The sequence below is a fragment of the Schistocerca americana genome, chromosome 5 (genome assembly GCF_021461395.2).
Source record: "Schistocerca americana isolate TAMUIC-IGC-003095 chromosome 5, iqSchAmer2.1, whole genome shotgun sequence".
NCBI classification, from domain to species: domain Eukaryota; kingdom Metazoa; phylum Arthropoda; class Insecta; order Orthoptera; family Acrididae; genus Schistocerca; species Schistocerca americana.
The window spans coordinates 489,559,988-489,583,068 of NC_060123.1; the positions used below are offsets into that span (position 1 = coordinate 489,559,988).

The following is a 23,081-nucleotide window of genomic DNA, read 5'->3' on the forward strand; positions in this document are numbered from 1 at the left end:
ATATAACCTTTCTGCAGTATAGTTATTCATTTATTGTCTAGATTTCTGTGTGCTTGTTACAGTGTCACAGAAATGGGAAGTGCATTCAGTGAGTGATAAAATATAAATTATGAAACTGAAGAAAGCTTATCGAGCAAGTATAGTTAACCTGAAGGAACAACCAGGGGATGGGTGAAAGAAGAGAATAAACTTAAAAGTGTAGTAAACACAGTTGAAAGTGATGTGGAAATGGACAGAAAAAGGACTAAATTATGAAAAGTAGTGAACTTGATGAATGCCTTTATAGGTGGTTTTTAATAAAGATTTATTAAAGCCCAAGCTGAGAAATTTCACTTTCATTTATATGGCAGCAAATAGTTTATAGCTTCTGATGGATGATTTTCAAGATGGAAAGTTGCCATGAAATTTGCCAAATGAGCATTGAAGGAGAAGCAAGGTGTTCTGACAGTGATCTGTCACTGCCTTCTGAAATCCTACACAAAGTAATGGTGGATGAAGATTTAAACACTCATCATGTTTTAATTGTGATGAAATGGTGCTTTATTATCGATTACTTTCAAACAGAACTGTCAATCCAGAAAAAAATCAGGAAATAAGATCTGTTCGAAAATGGATAAAGACAGAATAATCCTCTTCTTTGCTGCGAATAAACTGGGCAGCTATGAGCTGAAACCTCTTTGTACGGGTAAAATAAAAGCCTGAGATGTTTCAAGCATGTAAATTTGTCATTATTATTGTTCACCTACAGGCTTTCAAAGAATGCTTGGATGACGAGTGATATTTTCACCAACTGGTTTCGAGAAGAGTTTATTTTGTCAGTGAGAAAGCACCTATGGTCACTTAAGGTGAGAGAAGCAGCTGTAGTAATCCTTAATCACTGTTCAACGGGTCCACCTGCTGGTATATTGCAATCAGAATATGGAAAAGAAAAACTTTGTTTCTTCCAAAAAAAATACGATGATATTAATTAAGCTGCTGGATCAGGGCATCCTGGGAGCATTTAAGCTTCATTATCACCATTTATTGCTCAGTTAAATAGTAAACTTGGATGAGGAAATGAAAATGTTCTTGAAATCTGTAAAACTTAAGAGTATTGCATATCCTGTAGGCCTGGCATGACCGAGCATCGGTCTGACTATTATTAGGAATTTCTGGAACAAGGGTTCCATTGAAGGAAATACAACAGATGAATGCTGTAGTGGCATAGATTTCAACAGTAGTGACATCCATTGTGGATGTAATATTCTACAGTACAGTACTGATCTTGAAATCTTGAACCATTGGGTAGTTGTTGACAACAAAGAACTGATTTTGAAAATCAGCGATGCTGTCTGAAATAAAAGTAGGGAAGTAGATGAGGATGAGGATGATGAAGATGAAGGAAAAGTATAGATGGCGTTCCCAGTACACATGAAATAGTGGATAATATAAATAAATTGATTATGCAGATGGAGAGACAAAGTGAACAAACCAAACTGAATTGTTACACCTGATGGTCATAAAACAATGTACTCTAAAGAAACTGCTTGAAGTGACCCACCACAGAAAGCTTACTGACTTCTCTAAAGCAGTAGAATAGTGATGGACGGTAGCTTGCAGGCAGTGTTGTAAATTATCATTCTGTATTTTATAGTGTATCTGATAACTGTATTGAAACACATTGTTTGGTCGACATTTGAGCGAAGTTTGATTGCTGTACCACAGTTGATAAGTTTCTGAAATGTTTTACTTCTAATGTTCTTTAACTTTAAATATAGCATTCTACAATGTGTATAATATTGCATTATGTGTTCTTTGTAACTTGTCATGTGTAGTTTGTCATTACGTGGTTCACTCTCGATATACTGCGGGTATGCTATAACGTGGGATTAAAGCAAGTCCCCTGACACCTGCATTACATCACACTTCTACTGTATTTATGTCATAATGTTTGTGGCACAAAACTGTTTTCAACAGATTTTTGTTGACGTATAAATAAGCAGAACTGGGCCAGCACATGAAGAAGCAGTTATTCACAGTGGTATTTTTTTTTCTTTAACATTTGTTTCATTGAATATATGTGAAATTAAAATCCACTTAAGAGGGAATATTTGATAATTTGCCCATTCCATGGATTCATTGCAAATAACGTCTTCAGTATCTTCACTACTGATGCAGAAAATTATTTACTGTTGATGCTGGTACTGTGTTTTTCTGTACTCTCAGCAGAAAGAGAATGAATGTCAGTATCATGATTGTTTTTCATTAGTTTAATGTTTCCTGTAATTCATTAGCCTTTTATAATGATGCCTGAGGTACTGTGCCTATCATAATCTCTGTGCTGTAATTATGAGAACAGACTACTAGGGTAGTTTTAACATTTTGGATAATTTTGGGATTAGCAGAAAATTATTCACATTTAAATATTGATTTTTTGCATGGAGATATTGACTGATATTTAATCACTGAATTTACATGTACTGCAGTACAGTGGCAAGTCTTACACGAATAGTGGTGTTTAGATTAGATTAGAGATTAGGTTAGATTAGATTAGATTAATACTAGTTCCATGGATCATGAATACGATATTTCGTAATGATGTGGAACGAGTTGAATTTTCCAATGCATGACATAATTAGGTTAATTTAACAACATACTTAAGTTAATATAACAACTTTATTTTTTTGTGTTTTTTGTTTTTCTTTATTTTTTTATTTTTTTGTGTTTTTAATATTTTTGTTTTGTTTTTTTTTCTTTTTTTTTCTTAATTTATATCTAAAAATTCCTCTATGGAGTAGAAGGAGTTGTCATTCAGAAATTCTTTTAATTTCTTCTTAAATACTTGTTGGTTATCTGTCACTTTTGATACTATTCGGTAAGTGACCAAAGACTTTAGTGCCAGTATAATTCACCCCTTTCTGTGCCAAAGTTAGATTTAATCTTGAATAGTGAAGATCAACCTTTCTCCTAGTATTGTAGTTATGCACACTGCTATTACTTTTGAATTGGGTTTGGTTGTTAATAACAAATTTCATAAGAGAGTATATATACTGAGAAGCTACTGTGAATATCCCTAGATCCTTAAATAAATGTCTGCAGGATGATCTTGGGTGGACTCCAGCTATTATTCTGATTACACGCTTTTGTGCAATAAATACTTTATTCCTCAGTGATGAATTACCCCAAAATATGATGCCATATGAAAGCAATGAGTGAAAATAGGCGTAGTAAGCTAATTTACTAAGATGTTTATCACCAAAATTTGCAATGACCCTTATTGCATAAGTAGCTGAACTCAAACGTTTCAGCAGATCATCAATGTGTTTCTTCCAATTTAATCTCTCATCAATGGACACACCTAAAAATTTGGAATATTCTACCTTCGCTATATGCTTCTGATTAAGGTTTATATTTATTAATGGCGTCATACCATTCCCTGTACGGAACTGTATGTACTGTGTCTTATCAAAATTCAGTGAGAGTCCGTTTACAAGGAATCACTTAGTAATTTTCTGAAAGACAGTATTGACAATTTCATCAGTTAATTCTTGTTTGTCATGTGTGATTACTATACTTGTATCATCAGCAAAGAGAACTAACTTTGCCTCTTCATGAATATAGAATGGCAAGTCATTAATATATAATAAGAACAACAAAGGACCCAAGACTGACCCTTGTGGAACCCCATTCTTGATAGTTCCCCAGTTTGAGGAATGTGCTGATCTTTGCATGTTATGAGACCTACTTATTTCAACTTTCTGCACTCTTCCAGTTAGGTACGAATTAAACCATTTGTGAACTGTCCCACTCATGTCACAATACTTGAGCTTGTCTAGCAGAATTTCATGATTTACACAATCAAAAGCCTTTGAGAGAGCACAAAAAATCCCAATGGCTGGTGTTCGGTTATTCAGATCATTCAAAATTTGACTGGTGAAAGCATATATGGCATTTTCTGTTGAAAAACCTCTCTGGAAACCAAACTGACATTTTGTTAGTACTTCATTTTTACAGATATGTGAAGCTACTCTTGAATACATTACTTTCTCAAAAATTTTGGATAAAGCTGTTAGAAGGGAGATTGGACGGTAATTGTTGACATCAGATCTATCCCCCTTTTTATGCAAAGGTATAACAATAGCATATTTCAGTCTATCAGGGAAAATGCCCTGTTCCAGAGAGCTATTACACAGGTGGCTGAGAATCTTACTTATCTGTTGAGAACAAGCTTTTAGTATTTTGCTGGAAATGCCATCAATTCCATGTGAGTTTTTGCTTTTAAGCAAGTTTATTATTTTCCTAATTTCAGAGGGAGAAGTGGGTGAGATTTCAATTGTATCAAATTGCATAGGTATGGCCCCTTCCATTAACAGCCTAGCATCTTCTAATGAACACCTGGATCCTACTATATCCACAACATTTAGAAAATGATTATTAAAAATATTTTCAATTTCTGACTTTTTGTTCGTAAAGTTTTCATTCAATTTGATGGTAATATTGTCTTCCTCTGCTCTTGGTTGACCTGTTTCTCTTTTAATAATATTCCAAATTGTTTTAATTTTATTATCAGAGTTGCTGATTTCAGACATGATACACATACTCCTGGATTTTTTAATAATTTTTCTTAATATAACACAGTAGTTTTTATAATGTTTGATAGTTTCTGGGTCACTACTCTTTCTTGCTGTCAGATACATTTCCCTTTTCCGGTTACAAGATATTTTTCTACCCTTAGTAAGCCATGGTTTGTTACAAGGTTTCTTACGAGTATATTTAACTATTTTCTTCGGGAAGCAGTTTTCAAATGCATTTACAAAAATGTCATGAAATAAATTATACTTTAAATTGGCATCAGGTTCATGGTACACCTCATCCCAGTCTAACTGCTGTAGGCTTACCCTGAAATTTGCAATTGTTAAATCGTTGACTGAACGTACTACTTTGGAGGACTGTTTAGTATTGCTGAATGGAGCTATGTCATATATTGTAACTAGCTGTGCACCATGATCAGAAAGACCATTCTCAACAGGCTGAGCATTTATCTGGTTAAACTTATCTTGGTCTATAAAGAAGTTATCTATCAGTGAGCTGCTATCCTTTACCACCCGAGTAGGAAAATCAATAACGGGTGTCAAATTGAAAGAACCGAGTAATACTTCAAGGTCATTTTTCCTATTACCCTCTTTCAGAGAATCTACATTGAAGTCCCCACAAATAATAATTTGCTTCCCCCTGTCTGACAGATAGCACAACAAGGAGTCCAAATTTTTCAGAAATAGATGAAAATTTCCTGATGGAGACCTATATACAGTTACAATTATAAATGTGCCTTTATTTAATTTAAGCTCACAGGCACATGCTTCTATATGTTTCTCTACACAAAACTTTTTTGTTTCTATACTTTTTGCACAATGATAACTTTTGACATATATGGCAACTCCTCCTTTCTCCATATTTTCTCTCATTACATGTGCAGAGAGCTTATATCCACTTACATTTACCTTATCCATATCAGTAACAATGTGATGCTCAGACAGGCATAGTATATCTATTTCATTCTCAGCTTCTAAATCTTCTAAACAAACCAGAAGCTCATCTACTTTATTCTTTAAACTCCCAATATTTTGATGAAATATACTTACATTATTTTTAAATATACTTTTATGAGAACTTTTCCTTATTCTAACATTTGCAGTACTCTCCTGTCTGAGTTTCTCATTGTGCTTAGGCCTAGTTCCTATACCAGTGGTCACATGGTGTTCAGAGAGGCAGATTATGTCAACTGGGTTGGGTGACTTTAATTCATCAATGCAATTACTTAGGACTGAGATACAACGTGGTGGAGATAAAATTTCTGGTGATTGGTGAAAATTTATAATTGACAGCTGTGATTGGTGACCCAATGTGCTAGAATTGTGCTGTTTAATTTCTTTCCTAAACTGAAGATTTGTTTCAATCCTAACCTCTCGTAGAACTTGACATCTTTCTGTCTTACCTATCTTAAAAATGGTGCTGCTCCAACACCTGTAACCACTGGTATTTTACCATTCATGGCAGTGCCTCTCCCCTTGAATTTCCTGCTATTACCCCAGCCAGTTTCCCCTTCCCTTTCCTGTTGAGATGTAGGCCGTGCCTGGTATAGTCCCACCTACTGAGATAATCAACAGGAACCACACCAATATGAGCCCCCGCACCCGACCCAAGCAGCCGTTCCAACTCCAAATTAACTCTCCCAACAGAAGAGTTCAAATGAGGCTGGTTATGGCGTCTCAGGACAGATACAAATTCAACATTGGTGTGTCTCGATGCCGAGGCAATATAAATTAAACATTTCTGTTGCTCACTGCTTCACCAGCATTCTTTTTAGTAGTTTTAGTTACACTGCCAAATGGCACTGGATGTAAGTTTGTAAAATTGAATCTAAAATGCAAGCATATCTTTTCTGGTGTGTACATTGTGAGCTTCAGAGACCTAGAAACTGATAGAATACACAATTTTTCTTAAAGAATATGTGCACAGTGAAAAACTAGTCATCATTATAGTGAAAGCAATGCATTTGATGACATCTTGAGGTGTCAAGTATTCTGTTGGATATCAGCACTGTTTATGTGTGATATTTTGACAGTGTGACTTGTTACCTTCATCAGGTGCTGCACAAGATTAATCATTGATTGGAGCAGGTCCAGTATATACCTGCAGCCTTCTCCGTCCACGCTCAGTTCCAGGCATTCTGTCTGCAGTCTGGTGTGCATTTTGTCTTTGGTCCAGTGTTCCTATCTGTGTGCTGGCATTCTGTTCTCGGCCCAGTGCACTCTACATGTTCCCTCTGTGGCCCGCTCTGTCTTAGATCTGGTGCATCATAGTTCATGGAATGATTTAAGTTCCAGACTGCTTGGCTACAACTGATTTGGTTGCCTGTCTCAGTTGGGTGTCTTTCTGATGTTCTTTGCAACAAATTTCCATTATCCTAGTTGTATGGACAATGTACAGCATGCCACATTGCCATGATATGTTAAAAATTCCTGGTTTTTGTAATCCCAGGTCATATCTGGGTCTGGCAAGATTATGTGCACTATGGACCAGTGTCTTCAGAACACCATTCTTCTGCACTGGGCTGTGACAGCTGCTGGCTTGTAGATATAATTCAGTGTGTGTGTATGTTTGTGCTACAAACTGTGGCCAAAGGACTCAAATCTGCTCACCTTTCAACAAGTATATCCAGAAATGGCAACTATCCGTCCTTTTCTAGTTCCACAGTGAACTTAATATTTGGGTGGTCTGAATTAAAATGTTCCAGAAACTCATTGAGCCTCTCCCTACCATGAGGCCAATACACAAAAAGGTATCATCCACATGCCGAAGAAGCATGTGGGCTTGTATCTAGTTGTCTCTAATGCCTCCTCCTCAGATCTCTCTGTGGTAAACACTGGAGACAGAAGGCTATCCGTGGCTATACCTTCTGTCTGCTCGTAATATTGGCTGCCATACAGAAAATTAGTTGCAGAGGGTTATTATGATGAGAGAGTGCACCAAATTCTGGAGGACCATACACACAGACTTTTGACATGTGACTCTTCGGACAAAGTGGACAAGACAACCAGGCTTCTGTTGAAGGACATCAAAGAACTATGGTTGAGAGCCTGGTGCCGCGCGCCGCGGAATTTGAATCTGTGCCAGACGTCATGGACGTCGAGAATCCGTGCCGGACGTCATGGACGTCGAAGACCCCTAGAGATCTCAGCACCATCGCGCCGTAAGCTGCGGTGGAGCGCGCCTCCTGGCCCACTTTTAGTGTGAGGGCGCCACAGTGGAACACATGGTCCCAGTGGCCAATAGCGGCGCCCCCGATAGCGTACTTAAGCGCCTGCCTCTTGCTCAGCCAGCCAGTCTAAACTCGCGTACTTCTGTGTACGAGTGGACGTGTTTGTTAGGTTTCCTTGTGACTCCATTGCTCGATCTTGTTGCTGTTCATTCAGTCCTTCATTGGTCGTGTCCATCCTCTCCCGTTGTGTTGTTGTTCGCAGGCCTCTCCGCAGGTCCCGCCGCGCTTTCCGTCATTTCAACCTTGTGACCGTCCTGGTCGCAGTTACAACATTTTGGCGACGAAGTAAACGGTGGTCGTTGTTGATATGGAGGCTGCTCATGCAGCAGCAGCAGCTCCAGTTAGACATCTTACAAAAGTCGCTGCAGTTGCTAATGGACAAAGTCGATGCCCGGGACACGTTCTTTCTTCTCCACAAGTTGGCACCATTGTCCGATCATTTGGCTCTCTCTTACCAGGAGATCTGCCTTTTGCTGACAATTATTCCCAACGCTACCATGTGGTTGCCTCTTGGCTGGACAAGTGTTGTTTTTTTTTTTCAACCAGAAGTGGAATACTTAGGCCAATGGCTTAGCAAAATGGCATTTGCCCTTCGGGTCGTAATGTCGCGGCCATTGAGGCCCTTCCTCGTCCCAAGGACTTATCTGAACTGCAGGTGCTTTTGGGCAAGGTTAGTTATTTCTTAAAGTTCTTGCCCCAGGCTGCCTCCGTTGTTCAACCCCTCAATCAATTGCGTTGCAAAGGGGTACCTTTTGTTTGGACTCCTGTCTGTGACCAGGCTTTTCTCCGTTTAAAGGCGATGCTGAAGTCTGCCCCTTGCTGTACTCCCTTCTCTCCGGACCGCCCAGTGGTCGGCATACGGCAATGGGGCCGTCCTCGCGCACCGGGATGCCAATGGCTCCGAACAGCCCATCGCTTATGCCACTAAGACGTTGACCCCAGCACAACGGAACTACTCCCAGATTGAAAAGGAGGCTCTGGCGATCGTGTTTGCCGTCCAGAAATTTCACACCTATCTCTTTGGGGCAAAGTTCACCCTCCTGACGGACCATAAACCCTTGTTTACACTTTTCGGACCCCACTCTCACCTTCGAGAGCAGACGGGTCAAAGTCTCCAGTGCTGGGCATTGTTTTTACGTAATTACACTTACACCGTCTGGTATAAGCCCACTGCCCACCATGCTAATGCGGACACTTTGTCACGTCTCCCAGCAGGCCCCAATCCTGCCTTTGACCAACAGGAGGTCCTCTGGTTTCACATTGATTCCGCCCGCCGGGATGCGCTGGATGGTCTGCCTCTTATGGCTGCTCACATTGCTGCAGCTACCCGCTGCGACCCTGTCTTGCGACAGGTTCTCAACTACGTGGTCCACGGGTGGCCGTCCTATGTTACTCCTCGGATGCAGTCTGATTTCAGCCCCTGGTGCCACCTGTCCCACAGGCTCTCCGTGGTCGATGATGTCCTCCTGTTGGCCACAGAGTCGGATGCACACCGGGTGGTCATCTCTCCGGAATTGCGGCTTCACGTGCTCAGTTTGTTACACCGCGGGTACTGGGGTATGTCCCGTATGAAAGTTTTGGCTCGCCGGCATGTGTATTGGCCCGGCATTGATGGCTATATTGAGTGCCTGGTCTGTGGGTGCACTGTCTGTGCGCGTCACCAGGCAAGCCCCCTCAGTCATTTGCACCCTGGCCTTTGCCGCGCTGGCCCTGGGATCGCATCCATATCGATATTGCGGGCCCGTTTTTGGGGCCCATGTGGTTACTCATTGTTGATGCCTACTCCAAATACCCATATGTTGTCCACATGGCATCCACCACCACGGAGGCTACATTCACGGCCCTGGCCTAGGTTCTCACGCCAGTGAGGGCTTGCCACACATGTTGGTCTCTGATAATGGTCCCCAATTCACGGCGTCCTCCTTCCACGACTTCTGTCAGGCCAACAGTATCAAACATAACCGTAGCGCCCCTTTCCACCCTTCGTCCAGTGGCGTGGCGGAGAGGCTTGTCCGCACTTTTAAACACCAGTTGAGTAAGGCGGTCGACACATCCCCAACTCCCCCAACTCCCCCACCTCCCCCAGGGGGCTCACAACTCTTTTGTAGATACTTGTGTAGTGCGCACGAGACCCCGAGCTAGTGTGGCCCTCTTTCCTTTCCCGGGCTGCATACCTTTCTTTTCCACATCCTTCCCCATACCCCATACCCCATACCCCATCTCTCCCCCCCCCTCCCCCTCCCCTGCTCACCTCCACCTCTTCCCTTCCCTTTCTCCCCGCCAGGGAGTATGTTTAGTGCCTACGTCTGGAGACGAACGCTTGAAACTGTAAAACAGTCTCTCTTCTTCGCTTTCTCTGCTGCCAAGTCTCTGTCCTTCCTTTGTCCTTCTCTTTTCCTTACCTCTTCTCTTTACCCTCCTCTCCGCTGCAGCGTTTGAGACCTCTCTTCTTTCCTTTCCTTTTCTTTGTTCCTCCCTTTCTCTTTTTTCGTCCCTGTGCATGTCTGAAGGCCAATCCACGAATAGCCGGTGACGGGGTAACACGTAATTCCCCGCCCCGGGTAGACAGGTAGGACACGTACGTACCCCCTGGTAATGGCCAGGCCCGGGGCGGGGTGATTACCTGAGCTGATACCTTCCGAAAGTGCTGACTGATCCCTCCATCCGTTTCTTGGGAGGTGTGACCTGAGGTGTGAACAATCACCTAAGGCGGGAGTGCCCTCAGAGAGGGCCCCCCACAAGGAAGGAGTGTGCCATCGGAGATGCCGGTAATCATGGGGGATACTTCCGCAATGGTTTCCTCATCATCTACTATGTCTTCTCACAAGCAAAAGTTCAATGAGTCTCAGCCACGGACAAATCTTCCATCAGTGCCACAGTTCCTTGTTGTTTCTCGGTCGGACGAAGGTCAAGACTTCACAGTCAACCATTTCATTATTCAGAAAGGTGTCGACGCAAATGCAGGTCCTGTAAAGTCTTGTTCCTGATTATGAAATGGCACCTTGCTGTTAGAAACAGTCAGTGCCCTCCAGGCACAAAAATTACTGCGTACTTCACTGCTACACACCATCCCTGTCCGGGTAGAAGCGCACTGCACTTTAAATGCATTACGTGGGGTGGTTTATACACGCTCCCTCGACGGATTGTCTGACGAGGAAATTCAAAACTACCTGTCTGACCACGGCGTAACGGCTGTTTATCGAGTCATGAAAAATGTTGACAAGGACTTGGTTCCAACCCGTACTGTCTTCTTGACATTTGACAGAGTTCAGCTTCCATCGACCATAAAAGCAGGCTATGAGATCATTTCTGTTTGCCCTTACATCCCAAACCCTACACGTTGGTATCGTTGTCAGCAGTTCAATCATACCAGCCAGTCATGTTCCAACCCGGCCAAATGCATTACGTGTGGCAAGGATGCCCATGAGGGTGCTTGTCCTCCTCCATCCCCTCGTTGCATCAACTGTATGGGTAACCACGCTGCTTCCTCTAGAGATTGTTCCATTTTCAAAGACGAATGGCTCGTTCAGGAAATCAGAGTGAAGGAAAAGGTGTCTCCCTTTGCTGCTCGAAAGTTATTCGCCAGTCGAAAGCCCACTGTGCCTCACGCAGGTAAATACAGCACTATCCTTGCCTCTCCTCGGCCTACAGAGCAGGCAGCCACGCAGACTTGTGATCTCACCTTTAGTGCCACGGTTGTCAGATTGGCCAGCGCAAAGATTGCCTGTTCAACCTCCCCACTACCACCTGCTCACTCAATGGCTCACCCTTCATCGAGTTCTGCTAAATCACGAGCCCCTAAATCAGACACCCGGACTTCCAAAAAAGAGCCTACTCGTGAAGATTTTTTACGTACCCCGACTTCACAATCATCGATTCCTCCCTCATCTCAACGTCCTGTTTCCAAGAAGGCTAATAAGAAACCCAGTTCCTCTCCTTCTCCGCCACGGCGTGTCTCATCTACAGCACCACCTGGTGGTAACTGCCCTCGGCCGTCTTTGTGTCGCCAAGGCGCACTGCTGGTGGCTGATCACTGGTGGCAGGAGCTGCTCCCGAACAACCTATGGATCAGGATCTTCTGCCTTTGGCCGAATGCCGTTCCAAGCTGTCGGCCGCTGGCTCTGAGCAGCTGTTGAGTTGAGGGCAACCTTGGTCACATTCTTCCCTTTTCTGTCCACCTTATGTCCATTATCCATTGGAATATCCACGGCATTCAAGCCAATCGGGATGAATTGTCGATCCTCTTACGATCCTACTCGCCGGTCATCTTCTGTCTTCAGGAAACAAATCTGCGTCCCCACGATCGCTTTGTTTTCCCTCATTTTCAGTCAGTCCGATTTGCTCTACCCTCTGTTGATGGCACTCCAGCACATGGAGGACTCATGATTCTTCTCCATGATACTGTCCATTATCACCCAATCCCCTTAAACGGTTCCTTCCGAGCTGTTGTTGTCCTCTTTCCCTTTCTGCATACACCTTCTCTCTTTGTACTGTATACATTCCATCGTCCACACCAATGGCAAGAGCTGATCTCCTTGATCTTCTTGGTCAGCTTCCACCCCCCTATTTGCTGGTTGGGGACTTCAATGCCCACCACCCGCTTTGGAGATCTCCGCATCCTTGTCCGTGCAGCTCACTATTGATAGACGTCTTCCACCAAGCGGATCTTGTTTGCCTCAACACTGGGGACCCTACATTTTTGTCCACCTCCACTACAAATTTCTCACTTGGACCTTTCGGTTGGTACTGTTCCGCTCACTCGGTGCTTTGAACGGTTCACTCTTGCTGATACACACTCAAGTGACCACTTTCCATGTGCCTTAGATTGCAGCCATAACTGCCATATATGCGCCTGAGCCGCTGGAAGTTTGTCCAAGCCAATTGGACACTTTTTTCATCTCTAGCGACATTCGATGACCGTCACTTTCCTAGCGTTGACAATGAGGTCACTCATATTACAGGAGTTATTCTTACAGCTGCGGAACGTTCAATACCTCTCACCTCCAATTTGCCCCGGTGCCTCCCAGTTCCATGGTGGAATGAGGCATGCCACGACGCAATACGTGAGCGTGTTTTCTGCCACCATCCTACTTTGGCCAACTGTATCCGCTATTAGCAGTTCCATGTGCGCGATGCCGTCGCGTCATCCGGGATAGCAAGAAGGTAAGCTGGGACTTCTTTACTAACTCATTTAACATCTTCACTCCCTCCTTGGAAGTTTGGAGTCGGATTCGATGGTTATCTGGCGCGCCTAGTTTCTCCCCGGTCTCTGGGCTCACTGTCGTACATGATGCCTTAGTGGACCCCGTCGCAATTTCTAACTCATTGGGTGAATGCTTTGCTGCGATTTCGAGCCCTTCCAATTACCCACTAGCTTTTCTCCCGAAGAAACATGCAGTGGAAGTGTGACCTCTTGCTTTCTCCTCTCAAAATCACGAAAACGATAATACTGTTTTCTCCATGCGGGAACTCCAACACGCACTCTCTTCTTCTCGCTCTTCAACCCCAGGACCAGATGGTATACACATTCAAATGTTGCGGCATTTATCATACCATAGTCTGCGCTACCTCCTTCGCCTTTATAATCAAATTTGGACTGACAGTACTTTTCCCAGAAGATGGCGGGAAGCTATTGTCGTTCCTGTTCCGAAACCTGGAAAGGACAAACATCTCCCCTCTAGCTATCGCCCCATTTCTCTCACGAGTAGTGTCTGTAAGTTTCTGGAGCATATCGTGAATTGCCGATTAGCCTGGTGGCTGGAGTTCCGCAGTCTTTTGACACCTGCCCAATGCGGTTTCCGAAAGCATCGTTCTGCCGTTGACCATCTTGTTGCTCTCTCCACTTATATTGTGAACAATTTCCTCAGGAAATGCCAAACAGTAGCAATATTTTTTGATTTGGAGAGAGCATACGATACCTGTTGGAGGACAGGCGTCCTCCGCACACTGTTCTCTTGGGGCTATCGAGATCAGCTGCCCCTTTTTCTTCATGAATTTATGGCAGAGCGCACATTTGAAGTGCGGGTGAACACTACTTTCTCCCAAGAAAACCCGGGGCCCTGTGCTAAGTTTTGTACTGTTTGCCATTGCCATAAATCCAATTATGGATTGTCTTCTTCCCGATGTCTCGTGCTCTCTCTTTGTGGACGATTTTGCGATCTACTACAGCTCTCAACAGACCAGCCTTCTTGAACGATGTCTTCATTGCCTCCACTCTTGGAGCATCGAAACCGGCTTCCGCTTCTCTCCCAGTAAGACCGTTTGTATCAATTTTTGGTGTCATACAGAGTTTCTTCCGCCTTCCTTACATCTAGGCCCTGTCAACGTTCTGTTCACAGACATCGCTAAGTTCTTGGGTCTTATGTTTGACAGAAAACTGTGCTGGTCCTCACACGTTTCCTATCTTTCAGCTTCCTGTCTGCGATCCCTCATCACCCTCCGTGTCCTGAATGGTACCTCCTGGGGAGCGGACTGAGTGATCCTTCTCCGCCTCTATTGCACCTTAGTGTGCTCGAAATTGCCGTCGATTCTTCGGTGTCTCAACTCTGCCCAGCACCGTGAATTACATTTAGTGTCTGGACATTTTTACACCAGCCCTGTGGAAAGCCTTTTTGCTAAGACTACTGAACCTCCGCTGTCCAGTCGGCGAGCTGTCCTTCTGAGACTTCATGCTAGCCATCTGTCTTCCATGCCTGCTAATCTGGCCCATGACATTTTTTTCGACGCCTCCTTGTATTTAGGGTATGCAGGCTGCCCTTCCTCTATACTACCACCGGGAGTCCACTTCTGTCAACTGCTATGTTCTCTTTCCTTCTACTTTCCTAAAACTTTCTTGACAACTTGAGGTGCAGCACCGCCTTGACTCCAGCCCCAGACCTGCCTGCTCCGTGACCTTTGTCAGTTTCCCAAGGATGGTACCCCTTCTCTTGTTTATCGTCGGGCATTTGCTATTCTATGCGCACAAATGAAGGATGCTACATTTATTTACACTGATGGCTCAAAAACATCAGTTGGTGTTGGGAGTGCCTATATTGTTGGCGACACCCCTAATCAATATCGGCTTCCCGACCAGTGTTCGGTTTTTACTGCGGAGCTTTACACTGTTCTCCAGGCTGTCCAATACATCTGTCGCCATCAGCGGATACAGTATATTAGCTGCTCAGACTCGCTCAGCTCTCTCCTCAATCTCCGAGCTCTCTACCTTGTCCACCCTCTGGTCCACCGGATTCAGGACTGCCTCCACTTGCTACACTTGGTGGGCATCTCTGTGGCGTTCCTCTGGATCCCAGGATATGTTGGTATCTGTGGAAACGAGGCGGCTGATATAGCGGCCAAGGCTACAGTCTCTCTTCTTCAGCCCGCTGTTCGCATGGTTCCCTTCGCCGATTTATGGAGTGTTTTATGTCATCGTGTCAACACTTCCCAATAATAAATTGCGGGATGTGATAGCTCTTACCTGTGCTTGGACCTCTTCGTCCCGAACTCAGGAGGTAATTTTAACTAGACTCCGGATAGGGCACTGTCTTTTTAGCCATCGACATCTGTTAAGTGGCGATCCTCCCCTGCTTTGTCCCCACTGCTCTCAGCTGTGGACGGTGAGACACCTTTTACTTGAGTGCCCCTATTTTACTCCGTTACGTGCCCGTCTACAGCTGTCACCTGATATATCTTCTATTTTAGCAGATGCCACTCGCTCAGCCGATCGCGTTCTCCAGTTTATTAGTGTCAGTGAGATGATGTCGGTCATTTGAAGCTCTTTATGCGGACAAACAACCCCCTTCTATAGTGGTTTTTTTAAGCTTTCCTTCTGTTTTTGGTTTCCCCACTTTTTTGAGTTTCGCTCCCATTGCTGCTGGTTTTCAATTCATTTATTTTTTGTTAAGTCATAGACCGGTGCGCTAATGACCATAGCAGATTTGCACCCTAAAACCATAAAAAAAAAAAAAAAAAATCCTCCAGCCCCGTCGCCCTTCACACTGTTTTTCAGCACCTATCGCACTACGCCGATTGACGGACACAGTCCGGCAGAGCTCCTTCATGGGCGAGATCCGCGGAACCTGCTCCAGTTGCTGATGCCCCCACTCCTGGCCCTCGCAGCGTTATGCCCCTGGCACGGTCATGTGGGCCCGCGAGTAAGGGCGCAAGGCGGGTTGGACACCCGCCACAGTCGTCGCGGCCCATGGGTGGTGAGTGACGTCAGTGCAGACGTCGAACGGGTTGGAGTGCCGCCATCATAATCAGCTCTGTCCTCATGCTGCCACAGGACTCGTGCCGCCGCCACTTTCCCTACCTCCTTCAGGTACAGACGTGGTCCTCTAGTCACAGTCCTTGACCCCGGTTGCCATCTCCCAGTGGGCCTGCCGCTGGCCCTCTCCGCCTCCGGGTGGATCGGCGGCTCTGTCCCCCGCCTTGGACTCTGGATCGGCTGTCATGGATACCTCGGGCATCCCTTCCTCCCCGCCAATTGCGGTTGAAGTGCCCAGTTCCTCTTCCCACTGCCACCTACCTCGGCACCATCCGGGGCATTTCCGCCCCTATGCACAAGTTTCAGGGGGGAGGAATCTGGTACCATGCGCCGTGGAATTTGAATCCGCGCCAGATGTCATGGGCGTCGAAGACCCCTAGAGGTCTCTGCACCATCGCGCTGTAAGCTGTGGCGGCACGCACCTCCTGGCCTGCTTTTAGTGTGAGGGCGCCACAGTGGAACACGTGGTTCCAGCAGCCAATAGCGGCGCCCCCGATAGAGTGCTTAAGCGCCTGCCTCTCGCACAGCCAGCCAGTCGAATCTCGCGTATGTCTGTGGACACATCGCCTCGCGTTAGACAGCTTACTTACTTTCTTGTTCTGTGTACAAGTGGACATATTTGTTAGGTTTCCTTGTGACTCCGTTGTTCGATTTTGTTGTTGTTCATTCTGTCCTTCTTTGGTCTTGTCCGTCCTCTCCCATTGTGTTGTTCGCGGGCCTCTCCGCGGGTCCTGCCTTGCTTTCCGTCATTTCAACCTCGCGACCGTCCCGGTCGCAGTTACAACAAAGAGCACCAGTTCCACCTAGACTATGTGGGCTGCTGAAAGAACACACAGAGCAGATGCCACTGCACCATTTGTCAGCAACATTGGTGTAACAACGTACTCAGCAGCCAAGTACTCGAAGAAACTGCTATTCCTGGATGTGGGGACATGTATTCATTACATCCTCAACTCGAAGAACTGTTTGAATGGGTGTGGGACAATGTTGTTAACAATCTGGTACCATATTTTATGGTGTATAAGATGCACTTTTATCTTCAAAAATTTTCCTTCAAAATTCAGGTGCATCTTATACTCAATTTTAATATATAACTGTCCAGTGTTCGATTTAAAATTCCTGCTAGTCTTAAAAATGACCATCTGTTCGATGCAGAGGGAAACCTGTCTCTTATCTGGCAACATTGGATTAAACTGGCAACACCAGTGCACTGATGCGACGAACACGAGTTGCCGGGATTCCCAAGGTTCCTAACACTGTCCCCGTCCACCGCATCACCACAAACCTAGAACACTGTCTATTCTATGATGCATCACTGCAGTCTACAGTGCCAATGAACTTGAGCTAAAAGTGATTTGTGTTATTGGTAACAGTACAATATTCCTGTTAGTAGCTTGTTTTGTAGCAAAAAAAAAAAAAAAAAAAAAAAAAAAAAAAAAAAAAAAAAAAAAAAAAAAAAAAAAAGATATTCATATGATGCAGGCTATAAATTAAAAGTAATGATGTATGCAGAACAACATGGAAACAAAGCAGCATTTCGGCCCTTCACCAAAAAAAAAAAAAAAAAAAAAAACCATTTACGATTGGCAGACGAGTGAAGAAGAACTGGGGGAAAAAACATGAATTCCCACTGAAAGAAGCTTTAAAAAGACCTAGAATCATACAAGTGCGTCAGTGGATAAAAAGTCTTGATCTAATGTGAGAGAAGACATTGTTAAATCTTTCAAGAAGTGTGGTATAAGTAATGCATAAGTAACACTCTCTATGGCAGTGAGGACCATCTTATATATGAAGAGGGCAACTATGATGATGAATAGGAGGAGGAGAAGGAGGAGGAGGAGGAGGAAGAAGAAGAAGAAGAAGAAGAAGAAGAAGAAGAAAGTTGAGATGACAATTTTCAGGGATTTTATTGGTCTGTTTTGTGTTGTAAACTAAGTTTTCTTAGAACCATGCAACTGAAGTGATTCAAGTAAAAATTTCCAAGACAGATATGGTAAACTGTGTAAGGAACCACTGTTTATATCAAAATTGTTCAACTGATTTCAAGGTATATTTCCCAATCTCAAATGTTTGCCGTGATGAAAATGAGATTAAATTTATTGGGAGGCTTTTGGATGTTCAGAAGAACAGATATATGAGAGCCAGATTTGGTAGCAAAATATCTAAAGAATTCTCTTTGCATAATGTGTGCTGCTGCAGTGTGAAAAAGTATGCTGGGCAGGGGAAAAAATTTTGAGAAGTTCATAGAATTGCAGAAGATGGAAATGTTTGGGGATCTATTTGGAGAATGTAGAACTAGTTACATAAACAATTAGCATAGCTCTCCCAACATTTTCAGGGTACTGCTAAACAAATACTTGTTCTACTGTGACTGTAAAACTTAAAAAAAGCTTCTTTAGTTCAGTGCAATTGCTTTGAGAAAGAGGTAATAGAATTTACATTACCTGATAAGGTTCATGCTGTGAAGTCCAAATTGTTGTTTAGATTATAATCAAGGTATGGATAGAGATGGCATGTGTGATCAGTGTTTATCTGCATATTCATTTATGATGAGATATGTCAGGGGATGTTACATTATCTACAGGGTTGCCACAGTAAAGCTGTGCTGGGCCTGTCATGTTAACCGAGTCTGTTCTAATCTCTGATGATCTCTTTACTGTCCATACAGTGTCACAATATGCCAAAAACACACTTTGAGCCAGTTTTATTTTGACCACTCTGCAATTTCTAGGCATAACATTGTTTTACACAAGTTTATCACATGTGTAATGAACCCATATCAAAGTGAATGATATTCACACCATTATGGCTCAGTAAGGAAGAGCAACTCATCAAAAATGTTTCTTTGTTTAAATATCTGGGGGTGGCCAGAGAAAGACTAAGGCTGCGGATTACGAAAATAGCACCAGTTGAAAACAAAACTTCTTCCTCTAGAGGTAAAGCCAGATATGATCAAGGCTACCTTTATGATTTTATGACGTTGTGACATTCAACTGTATTAATTGATATTTAATTTTCCATAACATTTTAAAGAATGCACGACCTGCTCCGATAGCTGCACATGAAATCGTATTGCTTCCAGGATTTGGGCAGGTGCACTGGCCTTGTATTGGCTAGGGCTTGTGTGCTGGCCAGCATGGATGTGGTTTTTAGGTGATTTCCCACATCTGACTAGATGAACACCAGGATAGTACCCACATCCCACTTCAGTCACACATTCATGAACATTTAGGAAATGTTCACATACTTTCACGTGGATAGTACTAAGTACAGACAGTTGGGATGCACAAATTCTGCTCTAGGAAGGGCATATGCCACCCTCTAACATTAATCATTAATTAATCTGATAATAACCATACCAACCTCTTGTAGGTACAGGATAAAGGCAAAAGAAAAAGAAGACAACATGGTGAGTGGAAACTGGTGCATTCAAAGCCACAAAAAGGCAATTTAGCATCACTGTAATCACATGTATGACAAGTATCTTCATTCAGTACTGTATAGCTGTGATGTTCAATTAGTCCTATTGGTAGCATTTTGTGTTAACATGCTTGAGTTTGAGAGTTCAGTTTCGAGTCTAGTTGTAATATTTTTTATTTTCTAACATAGATCTGGCCAGTAGTGCTACAGCATCTTAAACATAACATATCCTACAACTATATTTTTTATTTTATTTTTTAACCTTAAAGATAGCAATTATTGTCAGGCATGTCAGACATATTCAGGAAGAATAACAATCAGTTAAAGATAAGTTACCTGATGTGTTATTGCAATAACTACAAGAGTTATCAATGTGGAGGCGCACTATCAGTGACAGCATGTCTTTCACAAAACATACATAGTCGTCACAGCAGATGCTTAAAACAGCTTTCGTAACACTCATCAAATTTCTTACAGCTTATTTCTGGTGGTGTATTTACATACGGAATTATGAAGATCAGCTTTGATTTATTTTATACTGAATTTTAAGTAGCAGCACATTCCTTGTTAAAATGAATGATGTAAAGATTTTCAGAACACTTTGGAAGTGCCTTTTGATGTCAACAAGCAGTCAGTCGGTTGTGTGTGTGTGTGTGTGTGTGTGTGTGTGTGTGTGTGTGTGAGAGAGAGAGAGAGAGAGAGAGAGAGAGAGAGAGAGAGAGATTCATGACTTGTAGAAACACACTTTTTTTTCTCTCCATGTGTCCATTGAGGTACCTAATAATAATAATAGACTGAAAATTGAAAGACTAGCTAATCATTATCTGATGATAAAATTAATAATAGATTTTGGTAATTACTTGTGAGGTGGGTTGCAGTTCCTGCTGGTGATGCATGTCTTAAAGAAAGGTAATGGCTATTAAAGTAGTAAGCACAATAGTTGGTAGTAATAGAATCAATGAAAGCAGCATATGCTGGAAACTGGGTTTGAATGTAGTTGACGAAGTAGTGTGAAAAAACACACTTCTTGACGTGGCTACATAATTTGCATAGTTTCAGAGGAATTGGAACGACCATAGGTAAAAGCAGCAAGGATAGACCAAGAAAGAGAGTGGGTGGCGTGTTTCCCAGGGGCAGGCGGATATGACTGAATGAAAGGGAAGCAAAGCTGACAATCCACAGAGGGGTGTTGGGCAGGGAAGAGAACAGAATAAATGTTTAAAGGCAAAAATAAATCTTTAAAAGTGGAATAATAAAAAATGATTGTGCTGTCAGTGTTAGTATGAAATAATTGCATGTGATTTGTACCATGCCTACTGTAATGGATGTGTAACAATTAAGAAGCAAAATACCTTATTACAGAGTCTAAAAAGAGAAAAAATAAATTACAATTAGACCCAGGTTAAAAATCTTGAACTTAAGTAAGTATTCTAACACAAAACTCTACACACAGTATTGATTACAGATACTTGTGTATGTGATTACAATGTTGCCAAATTGTCTTTGTTTTACATCCATTTTCTACTGAAAATATGCACAGCATGAAATTTTGTTTGTCTTATTTCTACTGTCAGTATACAAGGAGTGGCACTGAGGTGTCAGAGTGCTCAAATTTTGGTTCACCATGTAAATTGTTTCTGTAAGTTTTAGAAATGTGAATTGAGTGATCTTCTCATCAATTAATTGATTCATACGTATAATCTTTGCTTCTTCTTATTTAAAATAAGTTGTTCTTGCTTTCTGCTTTGGAACAGGACTTATCTGTTACTTGCCTTTTCAAAACAATCGACAGTGTGATATCTTTGTTTTTGCACATTCCTTTTTCACTCTAATTCATGATATTTAGAATGGTCTTCATCATTACTGTCTTAATTTGCTTTCTCCATGAGATTAATTCCAAGCATTGCAGTAGTCATGCAGAAATAAGAGGCATGTTCAGAACGTAAGTACCATCTTGGGAAAAAACTCATATAAATCTTTTTTAAAACCAAAATTTTTACAAGAAAGAGCTTTTCGGAACTATTTTTCTACATAGTGCCACCATTGTTCAGACTTTTCTCATAGCGAGAAACCAACTTTTCTATGCCCTCTTCATAGAAAGGCGGTGCAAGTGAAGACAGCCACTGCTGAACATTGATTTTGTGTCATCATCATCGTCACAATCATCAAAATGCCTTATTTCAAACTCATACTCAAAGTTCGAGAACAGGCGATAGTAAGAAGGTATAAGATTCGGTCTGTATGGCGGGTGATTGAACTGCTCCCAACCAAATTCCTGAATGAGGTTTCGAGCTACACTAGTGGAATGGGGACAAGAGTTGTCATGAGACAATGCAATTCCTTGAGTGAGCATTCCAAGTCTTTTGTTTTGAATTGTGCACCACCGTTTTTTCAGTGTTCCACAGTATTGTATCACACTGGCAGTTTCACCTTTGGGAAGGAACTCAACAAGCAGAAAAAGATGCAAAAAATGGTGTTCAGCAATGAATAGAGTTAGCTAATGACTGTGGATAAAAAAAATGAAAAACTCAACATTTAATATTCACAAGTAAAGGTCTTTAAAGCTGAACATGCTCCAGGACTACCAATAAGAGTACAAGGTTTAAACAAGTAGTTAAAGAGCAAATATAGTGACAAGGAACTTCGGGCTCGCAGATCATGCTTTAAAGCTTATGTGCTTGCTGAATTCACAATATTGAATAGATCAGTAGTTCCAGTATTAAACTGGTGACACTCCACCATGGCATGTATCAGACAATCAAATTTACTTAACTTGAACCAACACAAAGCAGCTGGTGGAGGCGTCGAATTGTGGGCCAACCAAGGTGTCGTGTGACGGTGGAAGTGTTGCTACAGCAGTGACGATGGAAATGTTGTCACAGCAGAAAGAAAACATGTCTCGTCTCTGGGCCCAGGAAATAGGAATGCAACAGCCACTGACTACCATACCAACACACATCAGAAGGAACAGTAATCTGTCCAAATAAGGCTACAAACAAGAATGTCTAGGATGTAGGCAATATTAAATTACTCTGGAAGTGACTACACATGCAAGTTACAACCTTAATAACACTCCATAAAAGTACTTGAAAATTAACAAGGTGAAATATCAGTGCCTTCAAATCCAATTACTAGGGCATCCTCATCTATAAAAAGTGCCTTGCCTTTGACACAGACTATGTTGCAATTTCAGTTTTATCAATTACACTGACCAAAGAGCATCTACACAATCACTTGGAGGTGCGTTAATATGACAGGTTTCATTCCACATAACACAGATATTGCCTTAAGATAACATTAGAATATGCAGCCACCAACTGGGAAAGGGTGCTAAATGACATAAATACCAAAAACAGTGACCTTTAGTACTGGCATCTGGATTACAGCAAACACTGTTGCAACATGACAAATACAAAGGCTCCAGGTGGGCAGCATAACAATAATGTTGAAAATGCTAGGCCTGCTATTCTTGCTGTGTCAGACTAAATGCTCAGTATGATTTCTGCACAGCAAATGGCCAATATCATGCCTTGTTGAAATGATATCCAATGTTGATATAAATTGAATTTTTAGTAAATAGAAATTCTGTGTATTATCTTGCCAAAGATGTAGGAT

At 42.6% G+C, this 23,081-nt stretch overlaps 1 protein-coding gene across 2 annotated transcripts in view; it reads left to right on the top strand.

Moving 5' to 3' along the window:
• Positions 1-23,081, top strand: part of LOC124615288 (RING finger and CHY zinc finger domain-containing protein 1) — a 94,180-nt gene that overhangs the window by 9,772 nt on the left and 61,327 nt on the right. The gene's annotated exons all lie outside the window — the stretch shown is intronic.